The sequence below is a fragment of the Equus caballus genome, chromosome 11 (assembly GCF_041296265.1).
Source record: "Equus caballus isolate H_3958 breed thoroughbred chromosome 11, TB-T2T, whole genome shotgun sequence".
In the NCBI taxonomy this organism is placed as follows: Eukaryota; Metazoa; Chordata; class Mammalia; order Perissodactyla; family Equidae; genus Equus; species Equus caballus.
This window is the reverse complement of record NC_091694.1, coordinates 18,137,457-18,148,513: the sequence shown is the minus strand read 5'-3', so window position 1 is coordinate 18,148,513 and position 11,057 is coordinate 18,137,457. Positions and strand designations below refer to the sequence as shown.

Sequence of the window (11,057 nt, the reverse complement as noted above, 5' to 3'; positions counted from 1 at the left end):
AGCGGCGCTGACGGCACCCCCGGGCGGCGAGCCCCCCGCCCCATTGGCCCCGCCGGCCTCGCCCCGCCCCGTTGCGGGTGGGGCCACCGCCCCGGGCCCGCCCCCGCCCCGCCCCCATCTCCCCCTCCCACCCGCTCCAGGTGAGAGCTCACCTGACGCCGCGCCTGCCTGGGGACGCGGCGGCGGAACGTGAAGCCCCCCGGGCCTGGAGAGGCTGGGATGGGGTCCGAGGTGGGGACGAAGGAGTTTGTGCTTCTCCCGGGCGGGGGGAAGGGACGCACAGGATTCTCTCCCCGGAGGTACAAGGGGTGGGGGGCGTAGAAGGAGGGCGGCGCCTGGAGTCTGTGGAGAAGCCGCGCGGGGTCCGCTCCGCTGCCCGGCGGTCCCGGTCTCTGCCCCGGTCCCGGGACTCTTTGAGGGCGGGGCCGGGTCCTGACGCAGAGCCGCTCTCCCGGAGCGGGAGATCCACGTCTATTGGCTGGGGGACCCTGCTGCCCGGCAAAAAGGGGTCCCTTAGAGCGGAGGAGGGAAAGAGAACCCGCTTTCCCAACGCGAGACTGTGTCCAGGGCGAGATGCAAAGCGTGCCCTCGGTGGGCGTTTGACAAAGCGCTGCTGACGTTCCTGGGACAAAAATCCAGATTCTCTGGTCAGCGGGGCAGGTCGAGTGCGGTGGGGGTGGGAGGCCAGGGAGGAACCTACTTTCCACAGTGTGCCAGAAAGTCTGTCAGACCGGATGGGTGTCTCTCTCTCTGGCTTATTCTTTTTAAAAGTTTACCCCCAATTCCTGCGGCAAAGGTGCAGTGATCAAGGCAGTGGGAGGCACCAGTCAGGGAGCGAGGCATACAGCAAATGACCCAAACGAAATTAAAAATGTTTTTGAGAGTCCGGAACACTGGGTCAAATCAAGCAAAACAAAATATAGCTTGCACTGAATGTCAAGATCTGCATGTAAGTTTCCCAAAAAAATCAGCCATGCGTGCAGAACGTCAGGTGACAGCAACCTTGGCCTTGTGGGTGGACGCCAGCTTGACGAGGGGCTGGGAGACCGGCCGGGAGATGGGAGCTGCGATGTTAGGTGACGTTAGTAAAGGAAGCCCACCTCCCCCACGCCCCACCCCCGGCTGTAGTGAGCCTCGCTGAGCTCAGTCTCCTTGTCAAATGAGTGGAGTGATTAGATGATCCATGATCTTTCACGACTCTGTCAGTCTATCAAATCTCATGATTCTATTTACTGAGGCACACAACCCAGTGTGGTGGGCAGACAGCTGGCATCAAATCATGTAAATTATGAACCCCAAATATGAAGTGGAGGTGATGACAAATATCTCCCAGGATTTTCGTACAGATAGGAGTGGTGCCAAAGGCCCAGCAGGTGCTGGCCCTCAACGTTGGGTTGTTATAACTGCAGGCAGGACCAGTTGTGTGCTGGTAAGTGATTACGTGCTTTCAGGGGGTGGATGGGTATCTGATTTGTATCGTTTGCTGATTTCCGTGCTGTAAATATTCCCACCATGGCTGATTCCAAGCTACATAGAGTGTGGCGTCATCCTGCTCTCCAGAGCTAGGGAGGGATTTGCACAGTGGGCCCTGCAAGCCAGTCTGAGCGGTTCCAGCACACCACTGGTGAGACCCTGAACGAGGCTCAGTGAGGCCCCGTAGGAGGGGCCAAGCTGGACCAGTGTGAGTCAGACAGGAGAAAGAGTCCCCACCAAGCCCCAGCCGTGCGCAAGGCACCCGAGTGCGGGCCGGTGAGGAGGGAGCACGTCCAGGTCCAGCTTGAGCTACCCCAGCTGCCCCTCCTGTCCGAAAGCACGCGCCGTATACACAAGCACGCACAAGCATGCACCCGCCTGGAAAGGTGGGGGAAGAGGGCAGAGCACATTCTCCCCAAGTGATGCATTTTCAACATTTCATAAAAGTTAGATGTTGACATCTGATGGCTAAGGATGTGATGTAAAGAAATTGGAGGAAGCACCAAAGATTCGATGGAAATATCTGTGGCTGGATAGTAAGATACACAGAAAATATCCAGATGGATGTTTTTGAACCCCCGCTAGCCAATGGCACGGATGCCACCCTCGGGCTCCTTCCTCCTGATGTTAGAACTGTGCAGGTCTCTGCCTGCTGGGCTGACCCCTAGCTTGCCCATGAAGGCTCAGAGTTCTGCTTCTGTCTTTCTGGTCAACAGGGCATCGCAGAACTGCCCAGGTGGCAGCACCTGTTACTGATAATAATTCCAACAGCGGCTCCCGTGTACCAAGCTCTACGTGTGTGCCAGGCTCGGCACATAGCTTCACTGAAGCCTCGAGCCCCCTGTGAGGTTGGGGCAATCGTTATCCCCATTGCACAGGTGAGGAAACTGAGGCTCAGAGAGCTTAAGCAGCTGGTGCCTGTGACCCAGCTCTAAGTAGTGGAAGCAGGAGGTGAGCCCAGCTCCAGGGGAACTGTCACACTGGTTGTGGCTCCCGATTGGCTGTGTGACTGAGGGCTGCCCAGGCCCAGTGAGACTCACGGTGGCCTTTGCATCATTCATTCCCACGAAGCATCGGGTACCTTCTGAGTGCTGGTCCTCAAGGTCTGGAGGGGGAGAGAGTGGGGAAAATAGCTCATCTCCACAGCTCTGGGCTTGTGGGATCCCTGAGGAAAGACATGAGGGGCGGCCCTTGGGACTTACAGCCTTGTGCCATAAATGGCTTGTTACTCCCACCTCCCCCTCTGCCCCGTGAGCTCCTCGAGGGCACACCTGCATTTTATTTCTCCCTGTGTCCCCGGAGCCTGGCACAGGGCCCAGCATAGGGTAGATGCTCAGGACATAAGTGTTGTTGCCAGCTTGTAACTTTGGTCTGTGCCTTTTTCTGGGGTTGCAGTGATGGAAAGTGTCCTACTGACACGATGCATGCTCACAGCAGCACCCCTTCCCAGGCTCAGATGCATGCTCCGTGACACACATGCATACACGCTCACACAAACTTTGTCTCTATGCAACATGAGTCCAGGCATTCAGTGACACACAGGCTCCCCCACACCTCCCCCATGGGTGTCTAAATTCCTAGGCAGACCCACAGCTGCTCCTGGACCCACACGTTCACACAGGTATGCAAGAGAAGCATTCTTAGACAGCCACATGCAGCTACCTGTCTCCACCGACCAGCCCAAGGCAGCTACAGCTCGGGGCTGGGCTCTCTCCCCCTGCATCACACACGCACACACACACACAAACGTGTGGCTGAAAGGCTTGCGATGGATGGCTGCATAGAATCCAGCTCTAGGGTGCCTCCAGACCTTTCCCTCCTCCCCTCCAGGAACCATCCATCTTTGTCTGGCCCCAGGTCCCTCATAACTCCAAACCCCAGCCAAGCCCAGGCCCCAGGCAGATCCCAGCAATCACGCAATCCCCCAAACTCACCACCAGGCCATGAGCTAGCAAAAAAGAGGAATTCCAGCATGCTAGCTCCCTCTAATCACCTTCACGCCACACTGGAAATGGACTCGACCTGACAGGAAGTGGGGCAGGCAATGCCTGAGCAGCTTTGAGTGAAGGCACCAGTGCCCAGGCAGGGTCTGAGGCACAGCTGCTCAGAAGAGCTGGTCCCAGGGAGGCCCCAAAAGGACTGGGGTGGGTGGGCTCACCTGTCCTTCTGCCTGTCCTTACCCTGCTCCCTGTGACCCGGCCTTTTTTGCTGTGGCCTCATTATGACTACTTCTGTTTTTACCAATCCCGTCCGTCCTACATGTACACATTTGGACTGGACTTGACTCTCACTGGCATTATTTGTCTCTGGGATGCTGAGATGTGGCACGTTGGGCATTACTGTCCCCACTAGACAGATAGGACACTAAAGTCCAGAAAGGTGAGTAACTTTCTGGATGTCATGCAACTCACTGGCACTTGGTGACTGGGGACCTGAGTTTCCAGAACATCAGACTGAAATAGGACTGAAACTAGGTGGGAAAAGTGGGCTACTGGATCCCACTTGCAAGAGACTCAAGGCTATGCTTGAAAACAACAAGAAAAGACAGTGGAGAAAGACACCAGAATGTTAAAAAAAAAAAACGTGGGTGCTTTGGAGATTGAAAATGTGGGCAAAAAATGTTTTTATCCTCTTTGTATTTTCCAAGTTTTCTATTACAAGCATGTTTAACATTTATAATGGAAAGAAAATTCCTTAAAGGGGGGAAGGGACAGACACACAAGAATAAATCACTAATGGTAGAACTTCAAGCATTGGCCGGGAAGATATTCGGGGGTGGGGGGATGTTTCCTGCCCTGGTGCACTACCCCTCCAGGAAGCCCGCCTTGACTGACCACTCCCGGCTCTGCTCACTCACCACTTTGCCCCTAAAGACTTTATTGGCACAGCTTAATTTTATGCTAGTGACTATGTTCATGGACACTGTCCTTGAGTTTGGGGGTGTCAAACACCCCTACTATGTATACACTACAGATTCCTCAAGGACTTAGACTCTGTCCCCTGTTCCTTTTATACCTCACATCTTGTCCCCTAGTGGTACCGAGCTTCAGCCCACAGTAAAGGAATCATTAAATATCTGAATTAATGAACAAATAAACACTGGAGCCTAGACAGGTCAGACCTGACGTACTGATGGCTCCAAACCCTGCCCTTGATTTTATAGTCTACATGAGAGACAAGACGTTGAGCCTAGCATCGTGAGTTGCACCTAGCTGAGTCCAACCAGGATGGCTGGAACTGGGAAGAGGGTTCTGAGGGGCCCAGTTCTGTCTAGTAATCGTATATAGGTAGGCAGGTAGGTGGGTCGGTAGGTAGACAGCAACCTGGATGGACAATCTCAATTTCTAACAGCCTACTCCATTGTCCCCATACGTCAACTCATAAATGTCAGTTGACATATATGTCCGTGCTCTGTCTGGGCACTGGGCTCACCATGATTATACCCGCCCCCGGGGTTCACATGTCCAGAAGCCTAAGACACAGAGAGGCTGGGTGAGCAGTGCTGGGCAGCGTGCGTTCTGTCCTCGGCTATTGTGATCCCCCCATGGCCTTCCCACAGGCAAAGCGCCAAGGAAAGGTTCGACTTTGGGGTGCTTTACGATAGGATGGTGTTCCACACAAGGCATGGCTCCTAATACAGCTCCAAAGAAAGAAAAATGGAAGAAGGAAAGGAAGGAGAAAGGCAAGAAAGACAGCTTTCTTAAGTAATCGAGATGAAAAAAAATAATGCCAGAATTTACTATAAATAACATTCTAAAGATTCGACTCTGAATAGAGGCATTCTCATCATTGTCCTCTGCGTTTGCTTTCATCTGAGCACCTTCCCGCCCCCTGAAAGGGAAAAGAGAGACAAGGGGGATCCCATCGCGAAGTTCCCAGTGCAGCTGGGCCTGGAGGAACGCGATCCCTTGCACGGTTTTAGGAGGTAGCCCGCACAGGTCACATTTTCACAACTACAGGGACTAATAAGTATGCAGGGAGTGCCTGTTAACAAAGCCTTGACTAGTAGACAGTTGGACGACAGCATGTTTTTCTGAACTCACTGTGGGACTCCAGTGGCCCGGCCAGAGGTCTTTATTTAAACTGGGGAGAGGAGAGACTCAGACCTTGGTTTGTTTCTGGGAAACAGTAAGCTTAGGCTTAACTCTTAAAAAAAAAAGTGACTAACTCCATTTTACCGCAAAATCTTCATTTCATCTAAAGTATGATTGTATACTATTCAATTTAACAAACTTTGATGGGGAATCTAGTGCTAAGCCCAGGGAGGAAGAGACTCTTAAGCCAGGTCCTGTCCTTGCGGAGCACACAGTTTGTTGGGAAAGACATGTAAATAAATGCATACAGCATTTCGACATTTCTATGTAAGTGTAAGCTAGTTATTGGGTACTAGCTATGTGCCAAGCATTGTTCTAAGTCCTATAAGAATATTAACTCATCTGGTCCATAATATTTTGCAGATGAAGAAACTGAGGCACAGAGAGGTTAAGTAACCGGTCAGCTAGTAAGCTTGGAGGTGGGGTTGGAACCCAGGGAGCTAGCACCAGAGGCCATGTGTTTCATCACTGCACTGCAGTAAAGAGAAGAAAGTACCAAATGAGAGGGGAACCCAGGTGAGGGGACAGTCCATTCATTGTCCCAGAGAAGGGGTGTCCAGGGCATTTCTGAGATGTGTTGATACTTGAGCTGGATCTTGCAGTCACTTCTCGGTCCATCTTTCTTCACTTTACCAAATGGCACAGTCCATCCTAATTTGCCTCATAAATGTTTGAGGAGGAATCAAGTTTTGCCACTTGTCACTATAATTCTGAGGGATGGCCCTACCAGAGCATCCCTTTGCTATATTGAGTTCACCCTTGGAGTGACGTAGATTGAAAGGGTGTTGGGGACTTTAGAATAGAAAATGCCTTTGAGTCTTGCTGAACCTTACTGCCCTGTGTTATTGATCTGGAATCTCATTTTCACCCTCCAGGTCCAGTGTCAAGGTTTACCGCAGTCTCTCCCTCTTGGCTTCTATCACCGGGTTGTGCCAACCTTCCTCTTCTTGACCAGGCATTCAGCGTGTTATGGCCTGGGTGTAATACCACAGGTCTCCAATAGGGGTCGCTGACTACAACAGGATGGGACACCTGTAGTTGAACGGAGAGAACCCTGGGTCCTAACTTAACCTTGTCCTTGGCTTCCTCTATGACCTCGGTTTCCTCATCCATAAAGTGGATATAACAGTCCCTAGCTGCCTTCCTCACAGAACAGTGGTGAGAAATGTGAGGATGAAAGTGAACACCTTCCATTCAGAAGAGGCAGCTTCCATCCAGATGTTTTCAAAAAACCAGTCATCCCATAATTACTTTTTGAGCGTCACTCACCGTGCCAGGTGCCATATGGAATCCAGAAATTACTTCTACCTTCGCATAAAAGAACTTTGAATAAAAGTTTAAAGCAAACTGTAACCCTGACAGTCGGGGGAGAGGCTCGAGCGCTCCCTGGTGGGTGGAAACAGCAGCATCCCCTGCCCCGGGAAAGATGAGGGGATGTGAAGCAGCAGGACGTCTACTTCAGCCTGTGGCTGGAAGTCTCTCGCATCCAGTAACTCATCTCTTCCTCTCACAACCCGGTTTGCGCATGGGGAAACCGAGGCACAGCGAAGCGAAGTGACCTGCCCGAGAACCTGGATTCCAGGAACCTCCCAGCCAGCTAATCCCAGAACATGGAGTGGAAAGGGACAGCACGGGAAGACAAGTGACCCGAGCGGGCAGGGAGGGACGGAGAAGGGAGGACCTTCCTGTCCTGACACCCTGGCCAGGCAGACGGAGCTGAGGGCGGCCGCGGCGGCCAGCCTTCTGCAGGAGCGCCCCCTGCTGGTGACCGGTGCTGCCGCTTGTGGCGGCCGCGGGTGAAGGAGGATGCTTAGCTCTGGGGGGGCTGTTCCCTAAGAGACAGGAGACCCCCACCAGAGCAGAGCAGGAAGGGCCCAGAGGCGTCGCCCCAACCTCTTCACTTTGCACATGGCAAACGCGAAGCTCAGAGGAGGAAGTGACTCGCTCAAGGGCTCTCAGAGAGCCGACGGGATGCAGGTCTCCCAGTCGTCCTTCCTCATACTGCAGAATTCTCCATCTCCCGTCCCCTCCTGCCCCGCATTCCTGAGCCCGGAGGGCCCCTTCTTCCCCTCCCGGCGCCCAGCCAGTCCCCATTCCTCCTCTCCTCTCCAGCCCCTGCCCGCCCCACAAGCCCGTCCCCTCCAGGAACCCTCCCACACTCAGCCCCAGAGCTCTCCCTTCCCCAAGCCCTATTGCCTCCAACGGCCGGGAGTTTAAATGGCTTTCAATTCCGGGACACAGCTTTGTCAGCCTGTCGGCACGATCTTGGGGACCGTAGATGAGGCTTCTTTCTTTCGGATTCTCCCCTCACCTGCCTAGCCCCTCCTCACCCAGAGGTGCCTGGTACCGGGCGAGCTCTCCTCTCACTCGGTGATGACGACTGATGAATGTCTTTTTCTTCTTCCTCCTACAAAGCAGCTCAGCAGTGTTTATGGCCCTGGACAGCCAGGATGCCTTTACTGGCTTTGGGGCTTTCCTTCTTAGCCAGTGACCTTAGGCAAGTCCCTTAAAATCTCTCAGAGCCCCCATTTCCCTGACTGTGAAACAGGGATAGAGCTGTTCTCTGGGCTGGTTGTGAGGATTAAATGAGAGAACGTGTAAAATGTGCCTGCAACATTGTAGGTGCCGCATAATTGGCAAGGTGGATTAGTCAGACTTCCAGGGAGCCTTGGGCCTCATCCCTCTCCTATTTGGCACCCTCTTTCCTAGAGATGAACCTTCCAACCCTAAAACTCCCCACCTCCTGCCTCCTATTGTAAGCCGAGTCAGGGAGGGGGCCACACAGTGACCTGGAAGGATCCTAGGAAAGGAGGCTGCTGTTAGAAGACAGAAAAGGCTGCATAATGAGGGTAATCAAGCCGCACTGCCAGGCTAAGGCTCCCGCCAAGGGGACCTTCAGCTCGGGCTCTGCCCCTCTCTCTCCCTCTTTGTGCTGCCTTCTCACCCTGCACCCTTTCTAAACACATCTTTCTGCTTCTGCTTCTATCAACTCCTGGTTCCTGCTTCTTAAAACTTACAGCCTGTGTCATGACTGCTCCGACACCCTCACAGGGCCACAGCTACTTGGCTTGGGGCCCAGTGGCATCTGCCATGTATTCCAATACTTGTCTTAGGGGAAAAAGGGGACACCACACGGTGCTGCCTGGACTTGTCAAAGGCTGTTGGCTAGTTATGGACAGGTCGTCCTGGGGTCAGGTATCCATACCAGGTCCAATTGGCTGTGGTCATGGGGACAGGGTGCATGCTGTGAAGAAGGCCACAGATGTATTTGTCTGTCTAATAAAATAAACATTCAATAAATACTGTTATAAATAAGAATATTTTAAACTTGTGGAAATTCATTTGAAATTCCTTAGTGAAGGAACCCGCCCTGGTGAACTGTTTCATGTGGTGAATGATCCCCTTTGCCTGCACACACCTTCATGCCAGTCATCTGTTTCATACACCCGGAGTTTGATGGGCTGCGTCTGTGTGAAGCGTGGTGTACTCCTATGCTTGTCACAACAAATACTGCTCCAGGAAGCAGGCTCGGGGCTCGCCCCTTCCCCGAATGATCTATGATGTTACAAAAAGATAAATCCATGATGTGGAACCCCCCCCCCCACGCTCTGCATCTTCCCTCCCACTCACCCCTGGGCTCCACACTCTCCCTCTCCCCTCTCCTTCCGTCCTTCCCTCATCCCCAATTATGAAGTCCTGCTCCAGCAAGGAGAGCAAAAGCTTGAATTGTCAGCCAGTCACCTCTGAGAGGAAACAGCAGGACCAGCATACAGTAAAGGCTTTGCTCCCTGTGTTCCCTCTGTGACTGCCGGGAGAAACAAGATGGGGCAGAAAAGGCGCCAGGTTCCTCCACTGCCAGGCTGTGGCCCGGAGTTGCCCCAATACCTGCTTACTCTCTAGGGTGGAGGAAGATGTGAGGTACCTGCCAGGTACCGGTGGGAAAGGCCCGCCCACGCAGCCCCTCTGAGTGATTGAGAAACAGGTGTCTCCTCCTCCACGCATTTTACTTCCACCATCAGGAAGTGGTCACTGCGGATACGCCTGTGATACAACGGGCCCTCCTCTGTGGGTACCATTTTGTAGGGCACAACCTGTGCAGTTGTTCATGGCAGCCCTAAAGGTGTATTCCAGGTCGATCCTCTGCCCCATGAGTGGGAAACTGAGTCTTGCTAACCATTAGCTATCCCTCCAAACCTTCCCCCAGGCACATGCCCTGTGGGGACACCACCACTGTCCTGTGTACCCAGGCTCAGCCCTTTAGAGTCGGCCCTCTCTCCCTGGCTTCAGAGTGAGGTGGATCTGGGTTCACATCGAAATTCTAGCACTTCCTAGACCTGTGACTTTGGCTAGGTCACGCTGCCTCCTTGGCCGCAGTTCCCTGATCTGTGACATGACAGTGATGCCAGCTCTCACATGGGGCTTCAATGAGGATGAGATGGGGAAACATGTAATGCACCAAGACAGGGGCCAGTGCCTGCTGAGCTCCCAACATCAGCACCCCCCCCCAAATATTTTCCCACTTATAGTCCAAACTCTGCCCAGGGAGCACCAACATTTGGCTAGTCTGGGTTCTCTCTCTAGCCCCGTCACCACAGATGGAATTGGATTAGACAAGAGAAGGGGTGTGAGGGTAACACAAATGATATCTGAAACACTTGCAGGAGTCCTGCACTGGCTTCTTCCTGAGGGGGAGGGTTATTTCACAAACTGAAATCCTTATCCCTGGATTTCTTTATTCACACATCTGGCTTGTTATTTATTCCAGGGGTTACTAAGCGGCACACCTGTGCATTAGAAGGACACAGGTCAGCTGGTTGCTTCCAACCAAGCCATCGCCCCCTGGCCGTGGGCGGCTCTGCTCATCTCCATCCTGGCTCACCAGGGAGGCTGACGGCTCTCTCCACCGTGGGTTTCATTTTATCAAATGATTGCCCAGCATACTGAGTATTTACTAGGTGTCAGGCACTGTGCTAATTCATTTCATTATCTTATTTATTCCTCCCAATTTGTTCAGAATTAACGTTACTATGATCACCCGGACTGTTTTCAATCCTTGACATTCGCAGTGTTACAAACCTTTCTTCCTCTTATCAATGCAATATAACACAAAGATACACAGAGGGTGTACTTGTTCTTTGCCCTTCTAATTCCATTTCACATAGAAATTCAAAGAACAATTTCAGACTTCTTTCTGGTACATCCCTAGAAACCAGACTCTGTGGATGAAGTTCAAAAACCACCAGTGCTGAGGAATGCGGCTCACATCCCCGGGGCCCTGGCTTTCCCTGGGAGCCCCCGTTGGAATTCCAATGGCCCCGATCCCTCTGCACCTCCTTGTGCTTCTTCCTGGAAAGGGGATGAGAGTTTCACAGCTGAGGCAGACTTCCAGGTGTGTGGTGAGGTGCTATTAATTGCCCTTACCTTCCCCCCAACGCTCACACCAGCGGCTCTCCAGCTGCTGTTCCCAGAGGCCCCAGCAGGTGTCACTGT

At 52.9% G+C, this 11,057-nt stretch overlaps 1 long non-coding RNA gene across 1 annotated transcript; it reads left to right on the top strand.

The window, feature by feature from the left end:
- The first annotated feature begins 110 nt into the window (after window positions 1–110).
- LOC111775768 (uncharacterized) lies at window positions 111–8,887 on the top strand. Its single transcript, XR_002811751.2, has 3 exons — window positions 111–299; window positions 2,190–2,351; window positions 6,443–8,887. It is a non-coding gene; the product is annotated as an uncharacterized lncRNA (long non-coding RNA).
- The last annotated feature ends 2,170 nt before the right edge of the window (window positions 8,888–11,057 follow it).